Source organism: Myxine glutinosa, chromosome 12 (assembly GCF_964187855.1).
Source record: "Myxine glutinosa chromosome 12, kmMyxGlut1.1, whole genome shotgun sequence".
Taxonomy (NCBI): Eukaryota; Metazoa; Chordata; class Myxini; order Myxiniformes; family Myxinidae; genus Myxine; species Myxine glutinosa.
In genome coordinates this window covers 55,066,964-55,081,416 of record NC_136272.1, presented here as the reverse complement: position 1 = coordinate 55,081,416, position 14,453 = coordinate 55,066,964, and the positions used below count along the sequence as shown (strand labels likewise).

The following is a 14,453-nucleotide window of genomic DNA, read 5'->3' as shown; positions in this document are numbered from 1 at the left end:
AAGCAGGGTTGTATCAAAGCGGGGCAGATTGGATCCCGGTCATAAGTGCGTTCTTGGTGTGTGGACATTCAAATCGATACACCTTCGTCAATTTGAAGATTTAATCCTCCGGAGAAGATTCGCTCGAATACACCAAGGATAACTCAAAGTTTAACAATACTATACCGACGTATACACTCACAGGTTCAACACAACGTGACCAGCCAATCTTCTGACGAGTGGTTGAATGCAGTTCCTTTTGTAGTAAGTTTGGGAACAAAGGAAATCTCCAGCTGTCTCGGGAGTCAGACTGAGGAAGGAAAGGTCAGGGGCTTTGCAGACAGACTGGCGCTTTGGACTCAATGAGGCATCTGGTTATCATTACACCTCAGACCATTGAGGATAAGTATCTTAAGATGAAGAAGTGCAGACTTGCTGTTTTTGCCAGCATGACCTCACAGAGGCTTTATCTGTTCTTGTCTGATGAAAACAGCTCCATTCACCTTCTGTACATTTCAACACTCAAACATTGTATCTCTTTCCTTGCATAGATGGTCAATGTCAGCCTCATCTATCTATAATTCCAGTAATCTCTGTCTGTACGTTTGTACGTTTGTACGTTTGTCTGTTTGTCTGTGACCGCTGTTTCTCGACAACTACCGGTCCAATATACTTGAAACTTGCCAGGTATATTGCTGGGGACCCGAGGATGTGCCTTTTCAAGGTTTGAAATTCATCGGACAAGTACTTACCGAGCTATGGCGATTTAGCCGTTCGCCGTTCGCTTTGCCGTTGCGAATGGACCAAACCATTCATGTAAATAGAGGGGGGGGGGGGGGGTTCTGTGGTCGTTCGCTTTGGCTTTGCGAATGGACCAAACCATTCATGTAAATAGAGGGGGGGGTTCTGTGGTCGTTCGCTTTGGCTTTGCGAATGGACCAAACCATTCATGTAAATAGAGGGGGGGGGTTCTGTGGTCGTTGCGAATGGACCAAACCATTCACATCGAATCATCGAATCACATCGAATGGACCAAACCGTTCGCTTTGGACCAAACCATTGCATGTAAATATAGGGGGGGGTTCTGTGGTCGTTGCGAATGGACCAAACCATTCATGTTTTTTTTTTGTTTTTTTTGGCAAGGAACGGGCACCCACGTACGGGCACGTCCTAGCTTATATATAGTACGGGCATGCCCTAGTTTTCCAAATACAGCAAACACGCAATTTCTATAATCCATTACACAGATTTGATGAAATATTTATCACTAAAGTATAAGCTTCATTTGTATTGACTATATATATACATATATATATACAGTATATATATACACATATATATATAATATATATATATCAGTCACTATGCGACCTTCATATCATCAGTGGAGAACCTTAGGTTGGAGAACCAGATTACAGATACCATTATATATATACACAAAGAATTAAGTTAAGCACCCCCCCCCCCCCGTTTTTTTACAACCTCGCACATTACAAGTTTGTTGTCGTCAAAACAGTGTAATATACCCATGATATTGCTATATTTTCTGGTGAAGTGATATTATGGTCACATAAAAACATAACAATCATGCCGTTTTCAATATTTTATTCTGAATAATTTAAGGTGAATTTTTTTGGGAATTTTAGGCATATTTTCACCTCAATTTAAGTATGGAGCTATAGGTCCATCACGGACAGTGTGGATGACGTTTATGTTTTCTAACGTACAGTCATTGTTCTGAGAAGACCTCTAGCGATCTTTGTGTCAATAACGTGTGTAGGACCCACGTGATCGGATCACTGACTCAACCCTACGTCTCATAGACCCTGTAAGCCGTCGTATGCGTTGCTGTGGCAGGTTGTTCCATTCCCGATGTAATGCACGTTCCAATTCATCCAGATTGGCTATTGGAGGGACCATCTTCGCAATTTGTCGTCCCAACATGTCCCAAACGTGCTCGAGGGGGTTCAGGTCAGGACTGTACGCAGGCCAGGGGATGGTTGTCACAGCACCTTGCTCCAGCAAGGCTCGGACGCGTCTCGCACGGTGAGGCCTGGCGTTGTCATCCATGAAGATGGGACATGTTGGGACGACAAATTGCGAAGATGGTCCCTCCAATAGCCAATCTGGATGAATTGGAACGTGCATTACATCGGGAATGGAACAACCTGCCACAGCAACGCATACGACGGCTTACAGGGTCTATGAGACGTAGGGTTGAGTCAGTGATCCGATCACGTGGGTCCTACACACGTTATTGACGCAAAGATCGCTAGAGGTCTTCTCAGAACAATGACTGTACGTTAGAAAACATAAACGTCATCCACACTGTCCGTGATGGACCTATAGCTCCATACTTAAATTGAGGTGAAAATATGCCTAAAATTCCCAAAAAATTTCACCTTAAATTATTCAGAATAAAATATTGAAAACGGCATGATTGTTATGTTTTTATGTGACCATAATATCACTTCTCCAGAAAATATAGCAATATCATGGGTATATTACACTGTTTTGACGACAACAAACTTGTAATGTGCGAGGTTGTGAAAAAACGGGGGGGGTGCTTAACTTAATTCTTTGTGTATATATATATATATATATATATATATATGAACAATGAACATGGTTCATTTGCCTGGTGACGTCACATCAGACAAGTCATAAGATCATCAAGTTCAATGTTCAGACATTGAACATCAGACACATCAGACACATCAGACAAGTTCAATGAACCATGCCAATTCGACTTCCGTCGAACTTGGGGCTGACTCAGAAGAAGACCTTTGTTGGTCGAAAGCTTGTCGACAATTAAAGATCGACGTCCTGAAGCTACGTCCGCATCTTATTTAATCTAACGATTATATATTCAATACAAATGAGACGCCCTGCTCGTACTTTGGAGTTTCTACTATTTCTTACAGTTATATATATATATATATATATATATATATATATATATATATATATATATATATATATATATATATATATATATATATATATATATATATATATATATATATATATATATATATATATATATATATATATAAATATATATATCGAAGTCTAACAGTTGGAAATCCATTTTAGGCTTCCACAAAAGCCTCAGTCTTCTTGAGGCTAATTGTAAGGCCATGGCAATGAGCAGATTGTACCACTAGGAGGAGATAATAGATTTGCACATCTTCGAGATTATGACTGAAGATTGCACAGCCATCGGCAAAAAGTAGATCATGGAGCAACATTTTGGTGATTCTGGATTTGGCCTTCAGACGCTGCAAATTGAAGACACTACCATCAGTGCGAAGCTGGTTCATCACTCCCCGGGGGCAATCTTTGAAGGCATCATAAAGCATCGAGGAAAACACAATGCTACATAATAGGGGAGCTAGGCCACAGCCTTGCTTTGTGCTGTTGGTAACAGGAAATGACTCAGAAGTGCATCCATTGTCCCTCACACAAGCAACCATGCCATCTTGGAAGGGCATCCACTGTCCTTCACACGAGCAACCATGCCATCTTGGAAGGGCATCCACTGTCCTTCACACGAGCAACCATGCCATCTTGGAAGGGCATCCACTGTCCTTCACACGAGCAACCATGCCATCATGGAAGGGCATCCACTGTCCTTCACACGAGCAACCATGCCATCTTGGAAGGGCATCCACTGTCCCTCACACAATCAACCATGCCATCTTGGAAGGGCACCCATGGTCCCTCACACAATCAACCATGCCATCTTGGAAGGGCATCCACTGTCCTACACACGTGCAACCATGCCATCGTGGAAGGGCATCCACTGTCCCTCACACAATCAACCATGCCATCGTGGAAGGGCATCCACTGTCCTACACACGCGCAACCATGCCATCGTGGAAGGGCATCCACTGTCCTTCACACGAGCAACCATGCCATATTGGAAGGGCATCCACTGTCCTTCACACGCGCAACCATGCCATTGTGGAAGGGCATCCACTGTCCCTCACACGCACAACCATGCCATTGTGGAAGGGCATCCACTGTCCCTCACACAATCAACCATGCCATCGTGGAAGGATGGTTCTGATGATGGTGATCAATTTAGTGGGACAGCTGACTTTGTGCAGTAGCTTCCACATGCCTTCTCTACTGACCAGATCAAACACTTCTGTAAGGTCGATGAAGACCATGTATAGATCGCGATGTTATTTGTTTTTTCCTGAAGGTGACGAGCAGAAAATATCATATCGGTCGTGCCACGTCCGCATTGGCTTTCCGGGGTGATGCTGTTGACAATTGTTGGTGATATGCGATTAAGAATCCTGCAGGCAAGTATTTTCCCAGCAATAGATGGAAGGGCCATGCCACAGTAGTTGGCGTTTCACCTTTGCATCTGTACAGGGGAACAATTGTGGCATCTTTGAAGACTGGGGTACTGATTCCTCATTCCAGATGGTATTGTAGAGTTGGGTCAGTCGGGTGAGGAGGTCGACACCACCAAACTTGAAAACCTCATCGGGGAAACCATCGTCACCAGGGGCCTTTCCAGATGACATCTCTTTGATAGCTCTTGGCTCTGGTGGTCTCTATTTTAGTCGGAGGGTGGGCAAGGTCTTCTAATATAGGCTGCTGCGGAAGAGAGTCAATGGCCGCATCCGAGATGGAGGAGGGGAAATTGAGGACACCCTTAAAGTGTTCAGTGTAGCACTCCAGGATATTGTTTGTATCTGTGATAAGGTGCTGGCCATGTGAGCTACAGAGTGCATCGATACCACGAGAAGATGGTCCACAGACTTCCTTTAGACCAGCATAGAAGCGCCTGGGATTCTTTGTATCGACTGCCTGCTGAATTTCTTCCGCTCTTGCTGCCCATCAGCTGTCTTTCATGGAACGTAGTCTTGATTGTGTGTGTCTCCTAAATTGCAGGTAAGAGGAGTGTTTGCTCACTAAGCCTTTGTCGGCAATCCAGCAAAGATGAGCCTCATGCACGGAGTTAAGTAAACTTTTGATCTGGGAGACGTTCTCATCAAACCAGTCTTTGTGACTATGCTTAATGAAACCGAGAACATCAGAAGCTGCAGGTGATGTCTTGTAAAATGGCCTATCCTACTTCATCATTGGTAGTAGGTAGATCCAATTGTTCCAAGGTGGCATTGAGATGATGCTGAAGCTGTGATTGCACGTCGCTGCATTTCAGCTGGTGATTGTTGAGCTTTGAAGCAGCCATGAGACATTTCCTTCTCACATGAGGCTTGATCTTGAGTGATATTTCACTCCTAACAAGCCTGTTGTCTGACCAACAGTCGGAGCCTCTTATGACGTGTGTGCTTGACATCATGCCAGTCGCGTTGCCTGACAATGACAAAATCAACAAGAAAGAGAAATCAGAGATGGCAGACCCTCGCCAGGACGTGTTTGTGAGGTGTATTTTGTGGGGTGTTTTTGTACATTTTTTCATTATTTTGTACAGCCCCACTTTCATCAGACACGTGTGACACATTGCGTCCTCTTTATAAAAATGAATTCAGTGTTTTATTTCAAATATATATATTTTAATGAGGCTGTCCTCGGGATCCTTTGAGTCCTCGGGGTCTTTTGGGTCATCAGGGTCCTCTGGTTCTTCATGGTATTTAAGGGTCTTCAGAGTATTTGGGGTATTGGGGGGTCTTAAAGGTTCTTCAAAGGTGCAATGGGTCTCAGCAGTCCAAAGTGTCGAAAGGTACATTCCTATTAGTACATAATTAATAGATGTACGTAATTAATAGATAGAATGCAACTAACTTCAAACAGTACATAATTAATAGATATATTGGAAACTCACATGGCTGGAGAAGATAATTTAGTAGAGTTTCTTCTTCTTCAAACATTAACAACTTCTTGCTGCCAGACCATAAGACCAATCATATTTAAATTTTTAACACATGTTTCACTTTATGCCTACTACATTACTTTGAAGTTTCACATCGATCAATTTAGCGGCTCAAGAGATAGTTTAAAAATAGATATTGTCATTCAATCCAACATGGCCAACAAACCATGTGACGTATGAATTATTCAAGGACAGCATGGTATCCCCAAGGCATGGGGAACATATGTGTGAAGGTTTGATCTGTTGAGCCATTCTGGAGGGGTGGCTTTTTAAAGGTTTATTCTTCAAAAAAATAATAGCCGTGAAACCATGTGACCTTTGACGTCATGATCATGGAACCTTTTGTTTGTCATGGGTATGCGATCATGCATGTAACGTTTCACCTCAATCTGTTCAGCCGTTTCGGAGAAAAAGGGGTTTTAGTCGTTTTAAAGCTTTTGTGTTAAAACAAGACCAAAAGTCTAACAGCGGCGTAGCCGGGCTTGTACAATATTATAAACCATAAACACACATGATTAGCTTTTTTAACAGTCGCTAAGGCTGTTTATAACATTATAAAAAGAAATTTGGAGGAATCCCGACATCCATGAGGTAAGTTTTACTTACAGAACTGAGGGAAGATCTACTGTAATCTAGATTATACCCCACTAGGGTTGGGATAATAACATGCTCTCAAAAAACCGAGGCGAATTCCTTACTTCCGTGGTTGTTAGTCCGTACACCACTAATCATGGAATCATGAACCATACACCGCTTCAATCCATTAACTTTGTATTCACGACATTGGGATTAAAGTGTTATGGTCATATTTACTGTATTATTATTATTACATATGTTATGGTCATATTACAAAAACGATACTACTGAAACGATACATGACTGTATTAATAAACCTGGGCTTAATTTGTCCAAAGTGTAGGCATAAAGCCTGAGGCCTATATGTACTGTTTTGTTGGAAGAGCCCGAATGTGTATGCTTTCCATATTTCATGGTCACTTTAACAATCGGTTTGTTTGTGTTTCACACTGAATGAAAAACATAAAGGTAGAGCATGGCGATTGTGATATATGACAGGATTGACGATATGTTCGGCTTGAACTAATTGGAATCAAAATGGCGGAGTGTGGAGAGTCAGCCGCCGTACCGCCGTAATGACATCAGACATAATCACATCACCCTGTCATGTGACCAGATCCACAGCTCTGATTGGTATACGTTTGAGGGGACATACATACATACATACATAGAAACGGACAAACACTGTTCTAGACGGCTTTGTCCTATGGGCTACGCCATAAAAATATGGCGGCTGAACCACGTGACCGATGATGTCATTATTCTTTCTCTCCACCAATTTATCCCTCGATGATGCTCAAGAAATTTCATCCTGATCGGCTGAAGTTTTGTACTTGTCGAATTATGACGTCATAATGGAGGCACATATGACATAATCATTAACATATGCTATTCCCCATGGGGAGTTCTTTACAATGCGTCATGTCTCAAGTTTTTCTATTCAGCGCTTTCGGAGATATAGAGGTGCAAAGTATTTTGGTTTTTCCAAGATGGCGCCCGTACTGCGTGACCTATCACGTCATAAATATTAAAAAATATATACAAGAGGCACAGCTATGGTGAAAATTTCCTGGCGACCAGACCAACAGTTGCAGAGAAAATTCTGTGCAGACAAACAAACAAACAAACTGACCCAAATGCAATCCCCTGTCCTCTGACGAGGGTAACGAGGTGCCAATGTTTCGAGCATGGATGCATCCATGCAGCTTTGTACTTATCAGTTTGTTGGAACAAGGAGTTGGTGATGACGAGTTCATTGGTTGAATATGACGTCAACAGCAAAGTGCCGTTGGAGTTCTCTTTGCCGATGCCGTGGTGTCCGATCTCCTTTTTCCACGCAGCAGAATCACGACCCACTCGGGTGTTGAAGTCCCCCAACAAAAGAAGCTTGTCCCTATGAGATACACAAATGATACAACACACAGGTAGCATGCTGGACATGAATTACATAATTTCAGAAAAGGAACCGTTTTTCATCCATCCGGAAATGTTCCCGAGAAAACACCGCTATTTAGGAAAACCAGAAGAAAAAGACATAAAATGTCATAGCCCCCGTGGTTTTACTCATTTAGCTGTATGGAGTTGAAGTCGGCCATCTTTAGTAACACTCTTTAGTTGTTCTAAATGACAACTCTGACTCAACTAAACGTCTTCACTTGAGTCAGATTACAAAACAAAATCCTCAGCACATGTATGTGGAGCCGCTATAAGTTGCACGCCAACTCGAGGTCTTCTTCCAGTCGTTTAATGAATGTTTTGGTTTGAAGGGAACACAAGATAAGAACAAGGGGCAGCAACATGCTGTAAATGCAATAGTGAAGCGCGGTGCTACGCGCGCGACTTGCTACCAAGGAGGAAGCGGACAACGCGGTTAAAACAAAAGTGTCTTTATTGACAAGAGGTCACTGTAGCACTCACGCGCTCCGGGCTGCACGCCCGGTGTATATCCTGAGGCTACGCCTACCCCTCGGGCGTGGCCACCGCCCACTTGGTGCGCGGAATGATGTCACCACGCCAGTGAGCTTTCGTGTCCGCCACACGCGCCCCCCGAGAATTCCCGCGCACCTGGAGGGCCAGTTTGCGGGGCAAACGGATGACCCGGCCGAAGCGCCCTATGGCGACCGGCGGCGTCCGGGGCGCAGGGATGCCAGCTGGGATGCCCCCGGCTGTACCCGTGATGGGTGCCGGACCGGGGGGCGGCGTGCCGGACGAAGACATACTCCGCGGTGCGAAGCTCCGGGGCGACGTGCGTGGGTGGGTGGGTGCCCGTGGTGCGCCGTCGGCACCGGGGCGAACCTCTGGGCGGTCTCCTGCAGCGCGGAGCGCTCCTGCGCCGCGGACCAAGGTGCCGTAGGGTCGGGGAGGAACTCGCCCGGCACCCGCAGCAGTTGTCCAAAGACTAACTCCGCCGCGGATGCACGCAAGTCCTCCTTGGGCACTGTCCGGAGGCCCAGCAGGACCCAGGGGAGCCTGTCGACCCAGCCGCCGTCGCGGAGGGTGGCCCGGAGCGCAGCCTTCAACGAGCGGTGGAACCGCTCGCACAGGCCGTTAGCCTGGGGGTGATAGGCCGTGGTGCAGTGCAGCTGGACCCATAGCCCCCGTGCGACCGCCCCCCAGAGCTCCGAGGTGAACTGGGGGCCGCGGTCGGACGAGATGTCCGAGGGGGCGCCGAACCGGGCGACCCAGGTGGCGATGAACGCCTGCGCGACGTCCGCCGCCGTCATTGACGCCAAAGGCACGGCCTCCGGCCACAGGGTGGTGCGGTCCATCATGGTCAGGATGTGGGTGAAACCCCGCAAGTGGGGCAGAGGTCCCACCAGGTCCACGTGAACGTGGTCAAACCGACGTTCCGGCACCGCAAACGGGGCCAATGGGGCCTGGGTGTGTCGGTGTACCTTCGCGCGCTGGCACACGAGGCACGTCCTGGCCCAGCCGCGGACGGCCTTCCGGAGGCCATGCCAGACAAACTTGTCGGCGATCAACCTCTGGGAGGCCCTCGTGCCCAGGTGGGACAGGCCGTGGGTGGAGTCGAAAATCCGGCGCTGCCAGCCCGCGGGCACGATGGGGCGAGGCCGCCCGAGGGAGACGTCGCACCAGAGGGCCGTGCTCGCGCCGTTGAACGGCACCTCGGTGACGCGGAGGCCCGTAACGGCGGTCCGCAAGGCCTGGATGTCGGGGTCGGCGGCCTGGTCCGCCGCCATCCGGGCATAGTCGATGCCGAGGTGGACCGCGTGGGCAACGGACCGGGAAAGGCAATCCGCCACCGGGTTGTCTTTCCCCGCGACGTGCCGGATGTCCGTCGTGTATTCGGACACGGCCGAGAGGTGACGCTGCTGCTGGGTCGACCACGGCTCGGCGACCTTGCCCATCACGAACACCAGTGGCTTGTGGTCGACGAAGGCCGTGAACGCACAGCCCTTGAGCAGATGGCGGAAGTGCCTGACCGCCAGGTGGAGCCCGAGCAACTCGCGGTCGAAGGTACTGTACTGGCGTTTGGGCGGGCGGAGCTGCCGGCTGAAGAACGCCAGCGGTTGCCAAGCTCCACGCACCCATTGCTCGTGCATCGCGCCCACCGCGTAGTCCGAGGCGTCGGTGGTGAGGGCGATCGGTGCATCGGGCGCCGGGTGCGCGAGCATGGTGGCGTTAGCCAAGGCGAGCTTCGCGCCCACGAACGCCGCGTCCATCTGCTCAGTCCAGGTGACGTCACCTTTGCCCGGCTTCCCCCGGAGGGCCTCGTGCAAGGGGCGCAGGAGCTGGGCGATGCGGGGCAGGAAACGGTGGTAAAAGTTTACCATGCCCAGGAACTCCTGGAGCCCCCTGATCGTGCGGGGGCGCGGAAACCCCTTCACCGCCTCCACCTTGGCCGGTAGGGGGACAGCCCCGTGCCTGGTGATGCGGTGCCCCAAAAAGTCGCTTTCATTGACACCGAACCGGCACTTGGCAGGGTTCACGATCAGGCCGTGCTGGCCCAGGCATTCGAAGAGCGTGCGGAGATGGTGGAGGTGCTCTTCGCGGGACGCACTTGTGACGAGGATGTCATCCAGATAGACGTAGACGAAATCCAAGTCGCGCAAGACGCTGTCCATGACGCGCTGGAACGCCTGAGCCGCATTCTTCAAACCGAAGGGCATCCGAAGAAATTCGAAAAGACCGAACGGCGTGATGACAGCCGTCTTCGGGATGTCCTCCGGCCTGACGGGGACCTGGTGGTAACCGCGTATGAGGTCCACCTTCGAGAAGAAGGACATATTCGCCAAGCGGGCGGAAAAGTCCTGAATATGGGGGACGGGGTAGCGGTCGGGGGTGGTGGCGTCGTTGAGATGGCAGTAGTCCCCGCACGGTCGCCATCCCCCGCCGGGCTTGGGCACGATGTGGAGCGGCGACGCCCAAGCGCTCTCGGAGCGCCGCACGATGCCGAGCCGCTCCAGCGTAGCGAACTCCGCTTTAGCTACTGCGAGCTTCGTCAGCTCGAGGCGGCGTGCCCGGGCGTAGATCGGTGGCCCGGCGGTGGGGATGTGATGTTCCACCCCGTGCTTGACGGTCCCCGCCGAGAAGGTGGGCCGCGTGAGGGCCGGGAAACCCACGAGGAGGCGGGTGAATTCGTCTGCTGCCGGAAGCGTGCAGATGAACCTGGCCGGAACCGAACCGCTCAGCAAGCCGCTCGGCGAGCCGCTTGATGAGCCGCTCCGTGAGCTGCTCAACGAGGCGGGCAGCGCGCAAGCGAGCGAGCTGAACGTCTCAGCCTGGACAAGCCTTCTGTGCTTGACGTCGACCAACAGGCCATTGGCACAGAGGAAGTCCGCGCCGAGCGGTGCCATAGGCACGTCGGCAGTCACGAACGACCATCGGAAAACCTGCCCTCCGAACCGCAGAGAAAGGCAGCGTTTTCCGTACGTGCGAATGGGCGTACCGTTGGCAGCAAGCAGCGCGGGGCCCCGGCCCGCGGACTGCTTGTCGGACGTACCGGCGGGAACGACACTCACCTGCGCTCCCGTGTCACACAGGTAACGGCGCCCAGATAAGGTGTCCGTTATGTACAGGAAGCTGTTTAATCGGCCGGCGCTCAGTGCCACTACCGAGGGCCGGCCCGGGCGTTTCCCGACCTGCCAAATGAGCACGGCGGGCGACATTGCCGAGCCTCGTGGCCGAACCTGGCATGGAAATGACACCAGGTTTGCGGCGAAGCCGGAGGCCGCGGTTTCCGCGGTGGTGGTGGGCGGGGCATGGCGGCCGCCACGAGGCGCCCCTCGGAGTAGGGGTGGGCACCCGCAGGAGGTTCAGCGGCTACGCAGTGCGTCGCGTAGTAGGGGTGGGCACCCGCAGCAGTTTCGGGCTCGGGAGCGGCTACGGCCGCACCGAAACTTGCCTGCGTGTCCAAAGCCGCGTAGAACTTGTCGGCCTCGGCCGCGAGCGCTCGGGGTTCCATTGTCGCGGAACCGGCCAATGCGAGGCGTACTCGTGCCGGCAACTGGCGTCGAAATAACGCCCGGAATAGAGCATTCGGGGTTTCGTCGCCCATGAGCAACAGGATATGGTCCAATCGGACCGACGGTTGCGTGTCACCGAGCTCGGGGAGGTCCAAGAGGCGATCGGCCCGTGCGTCCACCGTGAGGCCGAACGCGGCGAGGAGGAGACGCTTGATCGCCTTGTACCTGTCGTCGGCCGGTGGGTTCCTCAGGACCGATACGATGCGGGCGGCCGTGCCGGCCCCGAGGGAGGCGACCACGTGGCAGTAGCGTGTCTTGTCCGCCGTGATGCGTCGAAGCCTGAACTGGGCTTCGGCCTGCAGGAACCAGATCTCCGCCTGAGCTTCCCAGAACCCGGGGAGCTTTATCGCTACCGCGTTGGTTGCCATGGCTGTGGCGGGTTCGGGTGGTCAGTGACGGCTGACCAGAATGTCGGAGGTCACCAATGAAGCACGGTGCTACGCGCGCGACTTGCTACCAAGGAGGAAGCGGACAACGCGGTTAAAACAAAAGTGTCTTTATTGACAAGAGGTCACTGTAGCACTCACGTGCTCCGGGCTGCGCGCCCGGTGTATATCCTGAGCCCACGCCTACCCCTCGGGCGTGGCCGCCGCCCGCTTGGTGCGCGGAATGATGTCACCACGCCAGTGAGCTTTCGTGTCCGCCACAATAGGAACAATAATCAGGTACATAATGATTAATAACAATTAACATCTTTGGTAAGCAACACATTTCGATACACTAACATGTGTGTCAACAACAATAGCCATGTAATACTGTAACCAATAACATCAAGCATACCGAACTGTAACACAGCATCACCTGAGTTGTTACCACGGATCTCCCCGAGACATCAACACGTGCACCAACATCAATAGCTCCGAACTACTGTAGCCAATAATGCAACCGTCGTCATTGTGGCTAAAACATGCGTCTCCGTGCTGCATCCATACAACCATCGGTTGCTTTGCCAATTCCTACGCAACCTGATTAAGGTAATTGCACCCCCATTACGAGCCCGCACAGATCACCAACTCAACAACCGAAAATGGCGCCTTCTTTGCCGATGAGGAACACAGAGGAGCGCCTTTTTATAAGTGAACATACGGGTCACGTCATTAGTTCCGGTAAAAATAAAATCAATCGGAACGGTAATAACACACCTGCAGCCCACGGATCTCTGAGATAATTTAATAACTCTGAATCAATCGACACAAAGTGACGCATTTACCACTCACACGAGTCCTTGGGTCATTCGACTCCAAACTCCGAATAACAACCGAACCCAAAGATAACGGTCTTCCTGGGTGAAGAGGCGAATCCACCCAACACCGGTGACCACACTCCCCGTTTATGGCTGGGCTTGAGAATGCGCCAAAACCCTGCTCTCTCCACGGCGGTCAGGGCGGAAGCGTGCTTACGATTTCCGGTGGCCAACAACTAAACTTAATTTTACATTTTATCACCCTCCTGGCACAAATCACCATAAATCACACAACAATCTCTCGCTAGACATTAAACTACAGTAGCAAGGAAAATTTAATAAAATAAATATACCAGCCAATGAGAACAACTCCATATCGCCAGACCTTACGCCTACATATGGTCTCGTGTATTGTCCTTGTGCCAAGTTTGAACAAAGTCGGTCCATGCATGTCGAGAAATGGTTGGGGACACGTTTCAGTAACAAAATGACCGCCAGTCGGCCATATTGGATCTGGTCTCGAAAATCAATGACGTGCATGTATAAGCCATCATTCATTATCTGTGTAACAAGTTTAAACAACATTAGTAAATGCATGTCTGAGAAATGGTTGAGGACGTGTTCAACATCAGGTTTTTTATGACTAAAATGGCCGCTAGTCAGCCATCTTGGATTGCATCTCGAAACAAAATAATGTGTGCACGTGTTCCGTCATGCATTGTCTTTGTGCCAGGTATGAACAAAATCGGTCCATGCATCTCCAAGATATGGTTGTGGACGCACGTACGTACGGACGGAAGGATGGACGGACGGACGAGACCCAATCCATAAGTCCAACGTGGGCTAATAAAGAAACAATATTCGCCTATTTCATGGGGTTTTAATCAAGAAAGTTTCTCCTGGAAGTTCTTGCAATGAAATGTTGGTATTTCTTGATTGCATCAAGCTGTTAAGGAAGCTAACAAATGTGATTTTTCTGTACAAACAATTTTTTAGCAATGCACATAATGTACTTGATACAATTATTTTAACATTGTGGCTCAGAATTATTCGTTTCTTTCTGCGTTATTCCTATTTCATTGAATATCCTCAGTAAAGCTGTTAAACAAGAACCAGATAAGAAAACTGGGCTCTTCTACATGATGAGAAAAAAATATATCACGAGTTCCGACTCCCGATGAACACGGATCAGTGTCATCTGGTTCAGAACTACCATTAAAATCCAAAAGCATATTGATCCTGAAAGATTCCTTTTTGTGCAGGTAACTCGACTGGACCCTGACCTCCTAGTTTGCTTCTTAGATGCTCAAATTTATGCTGTCGTTGATGATTGGAAACTTTTTCTTTTTTTGTGACGCGCATCACACATTTTATC

The 14,453-nt window shown here is 49.6% G+C and overlaps 1 protein-coding gene across 1 annotated transcript in view; it reads left to right on the top strand.

Moving 5' to 3' along the window:
* LOC137437739 (polycystin-1-like protein 3) overlaps window positions 1-14,453 on the top strand; it is a 187,288-nt gene that overhangs the window by 58,153 nt on the left and 114,682 nt on the right. The gene's annotated exons all lie outside the window — the stretch shown is intronic.